The 15,000-nt window shown below is 36.6% G+C and overlaps 1 protein-coding gene across 4 annotated transcripts in view; it reads left to right on the top strand.

Annotated features, from left to right (window-relative positions):
* Positions 1-1,542: 1,542 nt before the first annotated feature.
* LOC136839138 (43 kDa receptor-associated protein of the synapse) overlaps positions 1,543-15,000 on the top strand; it is a 555,854-nt gene continuing 542,396 nt past the window's right edge. For 3 of the 4 annotated variants that reach the window (XM_067104812.1, XM_067104810.1, XM_067104809.1), the window contains exon 1: positions 1,545-2,040. The gene's annotated coding sequence lies outside the window, so the exon portion shown is untranslated. Of the gene's footprint in view, positions 2,041-15,000 lie in introns of all 4 variants that reach the window. The other variant, XM_067104811.1, reaches the window with a different exon arrangement.

Genomic DNA, 15,000 nt, shown 5'->3' with positions numbered 1-15,000 from the left:
CTTGTGTTTTCCCGCCGAAGTTATCGTGGCGCTCCGCACATCATAGAGAACGCTTTTGCGGATGTAAATAGATTGGGTCAACCTGCCCTAGCTGTCACAACATTTACTGCCATTAATTCCAGCTGACCTTTAACACCGTGAAATACAAATATGAATCTGTAAAAATTAAAGAAATTATCATTACCTCGTATGATGATGCAATAATGAGCCTATTCATAACGGAAAACGAGTAAATATTGCCGTTCTGATAAACAGTACAACACCGAGATATCCACACACTATCTTTTAGATCTCTATGAACGAAGTCATCTGAGAAATTCTGATTACTTCAAACATGCATGGTGTTTTTAAGTATCTGAACGTTTTTGTTTTGCAGATTTAACATATATGATATAATTTGCATTGTATTTTCATATTCTAGAGTAAATTTACCGAGATTATGTGTTTTCTGTAAGAAAAAAATTAAAATTCGATGAACGAAATCTAAAGAAAACTGTATCTTCACTTTTCTTGCCGAGTGTACATACAATACTCAATTTAACCAAAATAAAGTCAAGCAATCAAGGCAATGGTTATTTTTCGCACTTCCATGCAGTGATTAGGTCTATATCAAGTTGGCCTTATACCAGCACGGGCTCTTGCTCCTCTGTAGCCCGTAAAAGTGCATTGTGAATTAGTGCGACTGCAGAGCTCCAGCGGAGAGGGGAGGGAATTAGGCAATTAGTTGTAGCTGTGGTATTTGTTGGAGTAACAGTGCAATATAATAATAATAATGATAACAATAAGAACAATAATAGTAAAATTTTAAGTAAATTTTGGATATGTAGCAAACGCAGTCCATAACGACAATAAGGAAAACTCAGACTTTTAAAAAGATTTCTTCAGTTGCGTACGGAGAAAAAGATGGATAGCTTTCTCAGTCTCGTGTGAGCTCGGCGTGTCTAGACTCAGAAACCAGATTTCATTTCAGTTGGAAAAGGCGAAGAAATGAAAATAAGACGGTGGGGAATAATAATAATAATAATAATAATAATAATAATAATAATAATAATAATAATAGTGACATTTCAAATACAGGTACATGACTCCACCGATTTGTTTTGTAATGGCAGCAGTACAAATGATAAGCAAAAGGGTAAGTATTACAAACAAAAAAAAAAACCGCTTACGCAGAAGAATGATCTGTCATCAAGAGTAACACCACCCACTTTCGATTAGGAGAAAAACCTCGGTCTTTTTCGTTAATTTGGAATAAGGTTCAGGAAGGATATGGTATTTGCGGAAGGGCCCCGGGAAAAGGTTTGTATGGGGAAAAGAGGTGTGGTCAGAATGGAATAAGAGGAGGAGAGAGAGTTTAAGGTAGGGATGCTTGAGGGATGTGGAGGCAGTGTGGGTCATTGGGTTGAGGGAGGGGTAGTTCCATCATCAGGCCAGTCCAGTCCAGAGAGAGAGAGAGAGAGAGAGAGAGAGAGAGAGAGAGAGAGAGAGAGAGAGAGCAGGTCCAACTCTGGTGGCCTGGTAGCAAGTGCTCACTCAGTCAGCTCAGTTGGTGTCGAGCCGTGGTGGGGAGTGGGTGAGCGCGCACATTCCCTCTCCCTCACCGATCCTCCACCACAACTGCTCAATAGTAAATGGAGGAAAAAAGGCGGCGATGTTTAGCAATGAACGTCGGGTACACTCGAAATGTTTTTTCGCCGTCGTATTTTTCCTCCCACGTGTGCTTATCCGTATGAAGTGTTTTCCCGGGAGTGCGAAAATTTTCCTCTGTTGAGGGGCTAAAACAGCACCCTGAAACCGAGAGCTGTCCATTGTTGAAAGTTGAAATGAATTAAAGGCGACGTCAGTTTCAGTAACCATAAGTCAATCATTATGAATTAAAGTGGGGTAATTCACTCCCTGTGGACTTGTTTCCAATAGCATTTGGTATCGGCGACCTTTGGATAAAGAGATAGTGATATTTGATATGATATGTTTGCTCTTCATGAAGAGGAGATTTTTAAAGACATTTTGTGATGTGACGTGTCTTCTGTTACAACGTTGGTAAGTTTAACATTTTTTTCCTTCTGTATAACGCTGGTAAGTTTCAGTTTTTTCTTCTGTCAAAACGTTGGTAAGTTCCTTTTATTTTTTTAAGATTAAATTACTTATTTCGCGCTTGAGAGGTTAGACTAACCGAAGTCTGAAAATTCTTGATTAGGCTCACGTTAGGCTACGTCTAGAATACGCATACTTTATATGTATATAACCAGCTTTATTGTTTTAGCCTATCAGGTGCTATCATTTGATGTAGTCCAAACCATACATTTTGTAAACATTTATTTTAGGTTGAGCATAGCCTTATAGACAAACGTTACTAGGCCATTATCACAGTCGTGTAAAACTACGCCTAGAGTATGGAATAAAATTTAATGAGCATTTTCAATATTTTGTTATTCGTTTAGGCCTAGTGGTAAGTAAGAATGATATATTACATATATAAATTAATCAGTTGATGTGATATATTTATGGTAAATCTTGCTTACGGTTATCCATAGTTAGGCCTATTTTACTTGCCGATGTGTTTGCGATAACATTCTCGTTGGGAACTTAAAATTGAAGAAATGCTATAGGCCTAATAAGCTGAAAATGGTTTTTTTTTTATCAAAGACAAGCGTAATTTGAGTTTCAAGTATATTATTAATTTAAATGCAGATTTAAAATGTCATCGGAAAATGTAAAAGATTTAAACGATTCGGTACAGTTTCGTGTAAAACCGCCCTTGGTTTTAGACTGCTTGCAAAATGTTTGGGAAGGCGTGGGGTAGATTAACATTATCAACTATCGTAAGTGGTGTGTGCAACGTTAGCGAGTCTGGTTACGTCCTTGTAAATTAGACTTACATCGTTTTGTAAAAGACAAAAGGAGGTTAATGGTGATTTATGATTTCCCCTAAAAATATCTAGGACTATAGTGTTAAAAGTGTTCACGCCGCCATCGATTTCATCCCTAATTGTTCCCGGTGTGAACTCAACTTCAACTATTGTGGACGTTGAAAACCCGTCCGGCCATAAAATGCTCTTCCATTCATTTGTCCGTTCCTACAGTTTCTTTTGATGTTTTCACTATCATTGCATTCGCTAGTCTTCCATTCCAATGGCGTTACACCCCTCCCATGTATAGTTTTGTCGCGAATTACTTTGGACGATGGGAAAATATTCCAAGTTGTTCGTTGAGCTTTTCCAGAATTGGTGGTCTTTGTTTTGGGTTGTCCGCTTTCGTAGTCTTAGTCCTGCAAGAGAAAAAGCGTTTTGTGGTCTCGTTCAGTCTCCCCCACCCCACCATTCCCATGAAGAGAGAGAGAGAGAGAGAGAGAGAGAGAGAGAGAGAGAGAGAGAGAGAGAGAGAGAGAGAGAACAATCGAAGGCTGCACGAGTTTTCTTATTTTTACTGTTTTTTTTCAGGTTGTCGTTAAAGATCGATAGGAATACACCACATTATATTCCATGAATGTACCATGTCCGTAATGTAATTGGGAACGTTTAGCCTTATGGCAAGAAAGATATAAAAATTATTTAAGATTATAAATAAGGTGACGAATTTGTGGTGTGTAGGGAGGCGGAACAGCTCAACTACATCAGTTATGCAGTTATACTATAGCTGAGTTACCATATTTGTTTTTCCCAGTCTGTCACGATCCTTACTCTGTACAGTAGTATTATCATTGTAGTATACACAAGCATCAGTGTTTTTATGATAGGCACTGCTTTTGAAGCTGATAAAAATACGGTTGATTTAATAGACACGTAGCCAGCTCACCCTGATAGTATCCTCTGAAAGTTAGTAGGCTAGCATTACATGCATGTGGAGTATTTACTACAAAGCTCAGGAATACCGGTTGAATTATATTTGCGTGATTTGTTGTTATCCTGTATTATCAAAATGCAACATAACTACTAAAGTTTCATCTCATTAAGATTGTTACCCCATTATTTTCTTATTAACCTTGGTTTACAAAGGGGCAACGGTTGGTGCTTGGTTTAGATTAAGCCGGTTTTGTGCTAGGTCGACCTTTTGCCTTAAGGCGGGGTCCTGAAGGGTATAAGAAGCCTGATGTAAATCCCAGGACTATCCAGTCACCAGAGACGTTTTAGGGCAGTGGGTCAGTCGAGTTATAACAATGAGGCAGTTTAATATTTCCGAAGGTTGAAAATTTCCTAAGGTTGAAAATTTCTCGGCTCGATTATTGATTGGATTTAGCAAAGTAACAGGCATTCTTAAGAATGGCTGTCTCTTTAAATCAGTGCGGCTAGTGTGAGCAGGTGTATTTATACTTTCTCGTATTTTTAGTATAGCCAGTAATCTATCTATCTACTGTACATGGCAGTATTTCTTGGATAGGCGATTGGGTTTTCAGGCCGAATGTTATATTGACAATTTTAGGTTGCTTCATGAAAAAAATTGTAGCTACTTGGTAGTTTTCCTGAACGTTCTTAATTCATTGCGCTGCATTTGGTCTTACCTCAACTAAGTTGAAAACTCAGGTGAACTTTTATGAGCAAAGTTGTCTAACGTCTCTTATGTATGTGACTTTTTCGCAGTGCTTTCCACATTTTTTACTTCCTCAGAGCTTCTAGATCAGTTTCAACCAAACCTAGCATAAAACATCATTTTGTATAGGGGGTTCAAGTTTGTTGAGAATAAAAGCGACTCTGGTTGTCAAATTGATGAACAATTAACCTTATTCAGTACAGATTCAGGTTTGTTCAAATCTTGACCTTAGGGATCAGGTTAAGGCTACATTATGGATTTTTAGTTATTTATACAAGAAATCTTAATTTGTAATTGCACATTCCATGTTCTGATGATCTTGTAAACCTTATGATAATGTTTCAACGGCTGTATGGTACCCTATCTTTATGTATGTTGCGTGGTAACCATTATAAAGGCTCACTTTAAACTACTTGGTCGCTTTTTATAGGCAACTCGGTAAATGGTTTTTCTCAGGGCCACTCAGTAAGTAGTTTTCTTTTAAACTGTATGGTAATCTAGTTTGTCTTCACACTACTCGAAAGTCCTTATGTATGGTACTAGGCAGTGTTGATGTAAGTTTTTTGGATAAAAGTGCAGAAGAGTTGCTTTGATTAGGCCTATATCCACAGGTCGTGTCTTGCTTGTAAGCAATTCAAACATTTCAACAAGGCTGCATCCTAATCTAACCTTCCCTTGGCCTAGCCTGTCCTTGGGCTCCATGCCCTAACACGCTGTGTGGGGCAGAGGCGAGGGGGAGGGGTCATCGGCCCTTTCTGACCCCTCCATCATCGTGCATAGCAAAATGATGTGTGCACAACTATTCTACAGTAATAACCCCCCTTGTTGCTTTACCTGTAAGGTATACAGTAGATCATAAGAAAATTTTTTTCATTTTTAGGTTACTTTTTGTCTGTATTGAGACATTTTTTAAAGTTAATTACCATAGCCCTTAAGGTTCCTTAGAAGTTTTGCCCAAAGTTGATGGCAGTCAAGTTCTATTAACTTCTTGATAGTTTTGCCTCACTCTAATTGACAATTTCATTAGGCCTCAGGGTAGGCGTAACTTACATTGCTTATTAGAATTTCTGTAGTCTGCATGGTAATTGTTCTGGTCTGTTTTTAGTATCCATTACTGAGAGTACATGATGAAGCTCTAACTTAACAATAGCCTTTCATTTAATGACATCGTCCATTCTTTAGACTACTTGTAAGCCTTCCTGTAGGCTAGGCTACATGACAGTATATCTTTATGCTACATGATAATCTTTCTGGAGGTTGTATGTGTGTGTTTCTGTGGGTAACTTGGTTGTCAGAGACAAGATTGCTTGTAAGGCTTTTTTGGCACCGCATAGCAATTCTTCTGCAGGCTGGTATGGTGTTTCTTAATGGTTTTTGATATCTATTGAGTCTACATGATAAATCTTTAAACTACATAATAGTGCTTTGTATATGGCATTGTTCATTCTTCATACTGTGCTACTTGAAAGTCTTCCCTTAGGCTGAATGATAATCTTTCTTTATGGTATACTATAATCTTCCTTTAGTTGGTATTATAGTCTCCCAGTAAGTTATTTGTTGACGTTCTGTAGGTTACCTACTTGCAGTCTTTTGTAAGGCTATATAAAAGCCTTTGTTAGGCAATGGGATAGTCTTTCTTCGACTTTTGAGAACTTTGTTTGGGCAATTTGGTAGACTTTTTCTGAGCTGTGTGGAAGTGTTTGGTCACACGGTAGTCTGTCATTAAGGTAACTGTGAGTATTTCAATAAAATGTACCAAACATTCGTTCTTCTGTAACTTTACTGACACACTAAAAAAGAATTTCAGTTATACCTGGACGGGGTTTCTACCTTTTCTCTTGTGGGTAGCCTGAATGAGTTTCCCATTTTGCAATCATTCATGACCCTGTTGCCATTGTGAGATGATCTCGTCTTGAGGTGATGCTGTTGGAAGGAAATTCACACCGAGAATTCATGGCCTATTGTTAGACTGTTGACAGTGCCATCAGAATATTTAAGTTAAACATGAGAAAAAATTTATTCAGGTTATGGAGAGAAAACACAGAATTGTAGGATTCTATACCAGTAAGTACTACTCCTGCCTTTAATCCTTCCTGGTCATATTCCTTCTGCCACTACCAATAAAGGTCCTCCTGACTCGCCTGGGGTTGAAGCTACTTTGAAGTAGAGATACTGATATCCGTAAGAAAATTATATCAGAAACTGCTAATATGAAGAAAGACGTCTAATAATGGCATCCCCCCTCCCCCTTAATATGTTGACTGTCGTTGTTCCTCCTCAAAGTTGATTGTGACTTGGTAAGTCCTGCAAGATCCTCTGTATGCATGGAACCAAATGTTTGTGAGAAGGCTCGTCTAAGGATGGGTTGTGACCCCTCTTAAATCCTTTTGCACCTCATTCTTGCACGACTACTGGTCCTAGAAAATTAAAAGTCTCAACTGTAAATAAGTTTTGTCATTCTGACAAATCTTAATTTTTTCCTTGTTTCATGTATGGCAAACATTTTCAGAAGTGTTAGGTGACTGATTTGTTGATTTCGAGTAGTAGAAGTAAGTCGGTCACCTTTGATGAACAAAGTTTTCACTTGTAAAGAGTACTGAACATATTCGAAGCAAAAGCTCAGCTGTTCAAGTTTCAACCCAAGATTTTGTTGCAGATAAAAATGATTGTGCTTAGCTTAAAGTTTTGGAAGTTGATAAGGATATATGTTTGCTCAGCTGTTCCTGTACATTTAAGAAATAAGAACACAATTGCTTCTTTCTTGTGCACTATTCAGTGCATAGTTTTACCTATTTTGACTCATTATGTTGAAAGCTACCGTGACTGGAACTTTAATGATTCTTTTTCTGTGTCTGGACCTTCAGGATTTCTCATCCAGCTGAGACATTGGCTAAGGAGTTTGGAGATCCTGCTTTATTTTCTTGCAAGATAAATGTGATTATTTAACGAATTTGGACTTTGAAATGACAATAACTGAGTTGGCAGATGGAGATAAACTGTTCCTGTCTGCTTGTAGGGAACTCATTCAGTACTCTAATGAATTGTAGCCACAACCATATTCAGAACCTACTGAAGTTGATGGTGATTGATCAGCTTTCCAATTAGAGTTTATGGAGTTATCTTTAAAGAAAGGGTCTTATGTGATGGACAAGTTGGTTTTTAGTGTAGTCTTAGTGTGTAAACTGAACTGTTAACATCACCCCGAACTGAGAAACATTACCAAAGGATTGTTTAATTCAATCTCAGCTGTGGAAGGTGAACTTTTTAGGTAGCTGAGGGGTTCTTACACCAAAACAGGAGGCTTGCAGACATTCTTATTGTAGGAAGGATGTAGCTTATGTTACGAGAAAATTTCTCCTTGTGAAAGCTAATCTGAGGCAACTGCATGTAGGTAGTCAAGTAGGGACCAGTATTGCAATAAGAAGACCAGGTGGGGAATGCAAGAACCTGAGATTGGTAGTCATTGCAGATCAGATATTTTATGAGAATTGGCTACCAAGTTGAAAATGCCTAGGCTACTTTTAAGTTTCCCAGGGTTCAGTGTATAATGCCTGTCCAGGTACATCTATGTGGGAGGTAGGCTGGCAGAAGTTGCTTTTGTATGCTGTACTCAACTGAAGCGTCTCAGGGCTGGAAGTCAGCCTATGGTATCTTGCATTAATAAATTTTGTAAGGCAAGGCAGAACCCTAGCCTTGACGACCATTTAATGTGAGACCCTGAGCCTAACCCTGGTCATGGATATGCATTGTAACTTTGAGGCTTTTGTTTTTGTGTAGTTCTAGCAGGTTGAGAACCTTGCCTTTTTTTTTTTTTTGGGGTTTATATTTACTACCTGCATATTAGTTATGTGAGATAGGGAAATGATATGGTAAGGGGATACTTTTGACTGAATTTTAAGTGTGGTATTGTGGAGAATCATTTCATATACTCATGCTAGAGTACTTTGTCATTTACTATGGTCAAAACTTTATTCTGCATTCAGATAAAGAGTACAAATGTCTGCCCACCTAGTGTGCAGTACCTTTGAGGTAATTCTGCCAATGATTATTTTTGTACAAGTAGCTTGGAATATTAAACCCAGCACTGGTAATTGTTGACTTGTATTTTTTTCGGGCAGTTCAACCACTCCCTCGCAAGAAAACACTACTATAATTAACATTTCTTGAACCTTTTCTGTCTTCGTCCGTTTCTTTCTTTGCCTGTGGTTTTCTCTCTCCATCCCTCTAACTATCTAGGATGTCACTACGGCGGGTGAATCTCCAAGTGAATCTCCAGGGAACCAGAACCCAGCTGTATCGTTATATTTAGACACTTCTGTCCAAGATTGGAGAGCTGAATTGGGAGGTCTCAAACTGGTGAAACAGGAGACAGAGAGTCCCTCCTTCACATCAACTTTCAAGAATTACTGGCAGTCTGGCAGCTCTGATGGGGTCTGAGTAGTTTATGTTGAACGAGACAATAGCATTGATTTCAAACTCGACAGCCTATCTTACATCAAGATACAAGGGAGGTCTAAGGTTAGCCAGTCTTTTCAGTGTAGTCCATGAAATTCTCCTGTGGACAGAAGCGAGAGGAATCAAATTACTTTAGTTCTTCAGTTTATTCTGGGAAAGACCAGTGTGTTAACAGATTTGCTGAGTTGGAATACCAAAACTCTTCCTACTGAATATCAAAGTGTGCATGCGACTGTGGAGACAATAGATGTGATACTGGTAGGTTGGAAAGACATGGAAGTAATGTCTTTCTAATTGTGGGACAATCTAATAGCTCCCTGGTAGCCACAAAGGGGGTTAGTTTATATTTTTTATGCAGCTGGATAGAGTAGAATAAATTATGGGAAATTATACCTATCTCTCTACATCAGAGGTGCCTCACACTGAGGGACCTGGGGCAACCCGAACGATCTGTAAGGTCTGTAAGGTAAGGTAAGGTCTGAGTTGTTTTTGGCTACTTGGTAGTTTGTTTAGGTTACTGGACAAATTTTGTTGCTGCTTAATTATATCTCTATGCTACTTGATAGTCTTACCATAATGGATACAATGTATTGTCTTTTCTGACAACTTGGTAGTCTCTTCTCCTTAGCATTGTTATAAGCTCATTGTAGTCCTAATTGATTTAGGATACATGGTAGTATTATGTAAGCTGTTTGATAGTCTGAGTTTAAGCTGCATGATAGTATCCATAAGTAATGTCTCATTTTTTTAGCATATTTAATAGTATTCCTAGGCAAATTGGTTTGCTCTGTTATGCCTGTTAGTCTCATTAGGTTACAGCACACTGTATTTGATGGTTTCATTGAGGAATGTACAGTAATGGTTTCGTTTTGGGTTAAATCATAACTTCTTACTATTCTACACGATGGCATGTGTTTTAAGCACCGAGCCACTTTTGGGATATTAATAGTGGCATCATTGGTGCTTGATACTCCTTATGCTAGATCACAATCATCTTAAGTTAAAAGAGACTGTTTCTACTTAATGCTGTACCATCAGACAGATGAGAGGACTGGGTGAAGGCTTAAGTGTTTCGAAACTATGGTTAACATACTTTTGTGAACAGATCTCGTTCAAAGCGTTGATTTTTCGAAACCATGGTTAACTTACTATTGTTTCGAAACTATGGCTAACGTGTTATTGTGATCAGAATGTAATTTGTGAAGTAAAGGTACATGTGAATGTGACCTCATAAATTAGTATGGAATCCACTTCATATATGAGAAATGATTTCCAAATGATAGGCCACGTTTACAGAGACAATTCATATGGCGAAAACTCCAGTCGATGTCTACAAAATGATATTGCACTGAGTCTCTTTCTCTCTCGAAAAGTGTGTTAGCTCGTAAAGGTGACCGTCTGTTCTATTTCATCTCATGGGAGAGCTCTGCCAGCCACCAATACCAAAAGTTCGTGAATGGTCTGAAATGACATTTCGTGGAACTACCTAAAACTGCCCAGTTCTTTGCGTGTATTCGAAAAGTGATTTGGCATTTCAGCGTAAATATCGAGAGAGAAAGAGAGAGGGGAATTCATGAATGACTAGTTACATGGCGAAGTAAGCTGATTACCTGCCTCTGTAATGAATGAATAAGGGCACAACCATGTATGGTCTGAAAAAAATGTTCGACGACGACTGTTATCATTTAGGTTGACAATGAAATATATATGTTGGGAAAGATCATCATTTGTATTGCTTCCTTCGACTTAATTTGATGCTAGTGAGAATTTTTTTTCATATGCGCTTACTCGTATAATCTTAGAGTAGTACAAAGTCATTTTCGAAAGAGGTACACGGGGAAAATTAATGACAAGAGTTACCATTCACTTGGGTTTCATTGCATACCATCTGTTTTTTTTACCATACGCCATTTAGGCCTACCTTTTGAGGAGGGGCGGTAGAAGGGTAAAGCCCTCCAGTTTTCGTCAAGTCTGGGGATGAGGCCCCCTTTTTTTATTCTTTCTTTATTTTATTTTTTTTTATTTTTTTTTTTACCCTGGTTAATGCTGATACGCATTCTCAGCTAGGTCCCGGCCGAGATTCTGACTCACATGTATGTACTTCCTCACCGTACATATATACTTTTATCGTGCGGCGCTCATCAGTAACTCGTCAAACCCCGTACACACATTGCCAAAAACCTGTATTGTGTATACACAATCGCTCTTGTGGAACTTTAAAGTCCTTCCTTTCCAGTATCATGTTCACGTCATCTGTCAGTCATTTTTAGGTTTTTCTGTTACTTTCTTATCGTCAGCGATTGTCATCCCTTCTTTGGAGGGGATGAAGGTTACAGCCTTCCTATATTTCTGCAAGCATTAGGAATAAAGTTGCAGGCCCGCGTCCTCGTTGACAGTGGGCTGGGAATATTCATACATACATACCTATATATATGTATGTATATATATATATATATATATATATATATATATATATATATATATATATATATATATATATAATATAATATAATTTAATTGAACAGCCCCCTAAAGAGAGGAGAGGATAGCTCAGGGTAAGAACACAACGGTCGCTGCCACTAGATTGTGGATGAATCCCTTTAGTAGAAAACTCCTACAAGATTAACTGCCACACTCCTATTTAGGATGCTCATCAGCATCGAGTTGAACTCCCTTATACACACAGCACCACTCACATTTTCTCTTGCACACACTCGCGCTTCCTAGTTGTTTAGGCCCTTCTTTTCCAAAGCCTCATTTGCTCCGTCTACCCAGCTCATTCTAGATATTCCTCTAATACTTTTCCAAAGCCTCATTTGCTCCGTCTACCCAGCTCATTCTAGATATTCCTCTAATACTTTCTTTTAACACTTCTGAATTGTACTTCTCAAAATATCCATTCCTTCTGCATATCCGTTTATCTACGGTAACTTGATTCAGCTTGTTCTACTTATCTAAATATTTCTCACCCTTGTAGTTTTGTGCCACATAAAGTGTTTTATAGCAGTTCATTACAGCTTCTGTCCTTTTTTTTCATTCGTTGCTTATTACGAAGGGGGTCAATGTGTTTGATCGGAGTGCGGTGATATCGATCTGTTCTCGTCCGGAATTTGAAGTTAAGAGAACCTAGTATGCGGCCATTATATGAAGATGCCCACGTGAGCAGATATATATATATATATATATATATATATATATATATATATATATATATATATATATATATATATATATATATATATATATATATGTGTGTGTGTGTGTGTGTGTGTGTGTGTGTGTGTGTGTATTTGTGTGTACATGTATGTATATACATTATTTATGTACATGTATGTATATAATTATATATATGCATATATATATATATATATATATATATATATATATATATATATATATATATATATTATATACATAAATAAGCGCCTTTTTCTTAAAGAGGAAAGAGGTTAAAAAGGGAAGCAGTGTAACTGCAAAATGTCCATTAATGACGGACCTTTGGGCAATAAACGTTCTCTGTCGCCATTATCGTATTGCGCTCTGGCCTCTACGTCCTTTTTCCTTACACACATTGTATCACCCAACCATATCTTATATAACTTATTTCAAAAGTTCTTCCGTTTTAACAGCTCCACCATGCCTTTGACCCAGGACTATTTTACACCAGTCTCCCTTCATCAGCAGTTCTGAGCGTGCATGTATGAATGTATACCGTATATGCATACGCCTAAGCTGGACAGAATCGCGTAGACTCCGCTCTGCATATGGGTTAAAGCATTCAGTCCCCGAAAAAACAAATTTACTAATTTTGTATATGACTGCTCTATATAATTGGAACTCTTACCTCTGCTACTTTTCTCATTTCCCTCGGGATGTCATCCTGGATTGCATTGTGGCTTAGTCCCCATTTTCTATCGCCATTAACGCACATTCTACCCATGATGGGCCGTCCGTTAAATCTTTTTTTCAAATTATTCCTTGAAACTAGTATAGCCCACGCCCCTCCCCCATCTTTGTCTAGGGATATTGATTTGAGGCTTGAAATTATGTAGTTTTCATTATCGTAGATTATATTTCCCTGGTCTGCTGTTGAATTGTTAATTCAAGAGTGTCTATATTTTTGGAGTTAAGTAACTTATGTAAGTCAGTTGTATAATTGGTTTTTAACTAGCTAATACTTTGTCCAGAGAGCATGATTAATTACGTTGCTTAAAGGTGTATTGTAAAATAGTTACTGGAGATGGTTTTTAGGCTTTGTCCTGTTACGTTAATGGTATAAGACTGAATCAGGCTTTGTCCTGTATATTGACATTTAGAATTAGCCTGTGTTAGAAAATTGTTTCCCAATGTCGTTGAATTCCCTTTATTTCTCTTGATTGTTCTTCGAGACAGTTTGTCTGTTTTATTTGGTCTCTCATTTCTCAGTTTTATTTGGGATCTCATTTCTCTGTTTTATTTGGTATCTCATTTCTCTGCCTGTTGGCGTGAAGCTTAAACAGCGTTGAGTTCCTTGCCTAGTTTTTGAGGTCAGAGTCAAAGCAGCCATATGGAAAGTGAATGTAGTTTATGTGCCACCGCGATGTGTGAATGTCTTATTGTGTTTTTACTTATGTAAGCTTTTTCCAATGGAATTTACACTCTGCATACACATTTTTAATCACAAATTTTCTAATATGCCTTTTATATGATTTTGAAGGAGTTCAACATAATTAAGATCAAGATCAATCACATCAGTGTGCCTTTGTATGCATACATATGTTGAAGGCATGGACATCAAAGATCTATGTGTCTCGGATATTGCGAAAGCGAAATGCTAAACATGATTTGTATTTCAGTTGTCTGATAATACGCAGTACATGGCTTACAAAATGGTGCGGGTAAACGTGATTCGAACCCATATTAGCAGAAATATAGTCACTTATTGTATTAATTACGTAAGTAAGTTTCTTTCATTTATTAAAAGAAAAGTTAGATTGGCCTAATTTTTAAGTGTAATATCTCATTCATGTAATAATAGGAAACGATTGCTTGTTTAGTTCTGACATAAACAAATGTAATTTCATACCGTTCGTTTTTATTCAAGCGCTAACCATACAGTGCATACGCCCATGTAACTTTTGGAAGTTAATGAAGCTTCTGGGTATGATGGAAAAGTTTACAATTTATTTGTATTTTAAAATATTACACACACGCACACTTTAAGAGTTTCTCAAAAAGAGCATTTGTAAGGATAGTAGTTTATGATTTATGTGGAATTAAAAGGATTTACGAGTTTATACATACATTATATATATATAAATTACACACACACACACGTATATATATATATATATATATATATATATATATATATATATATATATATATATATATATATATTTACACACATATACACACATACTCTCATACACCTCCACACACATATACACGCGCTTTCATGTATTAAGTCTCCAGTATCCCGTAACATCGAAGTAATTTTTCCATGGGAATAACTGACAGTCAAAAGGAGGTATATAATATGATGAGTGCATGTACCTTGTCGAGGATTAGATCCTATCCTTTTGAATTAGATACATGATTGACAGTGACTTACAAAGCAGTCTTGATGGAAAGGCATTTGTAGCTCATTTAAATATATGATAAAAAAATATATAGGCTATATATATATATATATATATATATATATATATATATATATATATATATATATATATATATATATATATATATATATATATATATATATATATATATATATAGTAGTCTTGATGCTGGATGGATAAATCTCTGTTATTTGATATGGAGAGCATCTGTAGTCTTATGTTTGTGTATATAAATATATGTTATTTATATATATATATATATATGTTTATATATATATAATATATATGTATATATATATATTATATATATATATATATAATATATAGGCTATATATATTATATATATATATATATATATAATATATATTATATATATATATATATATATATATATATATATATATATATATATAT

Source organism: Macrobrachium rosenbergii, chromosome 6 (assembly GCF_040412425.1).
Source record: "Macrobrachium rosenbergii isolate ZJJX-2024 chromosome 6, ASM4041242v1, whole genome shotgun sequence".
Taxonomy (NCBI): domain Eukaryota; kingdom Metazoa; phylum Arthropoda; class Malacostraca; order Decapoda; family Palaemonidae; genus Macrobrachium; species Macrobrachium rosenbergii.
The sequence above is the reverse complement of the archived record's forward strand: the minus strand, read 5'-3'. Positions and strand labels throughout refer to the sequence as shown.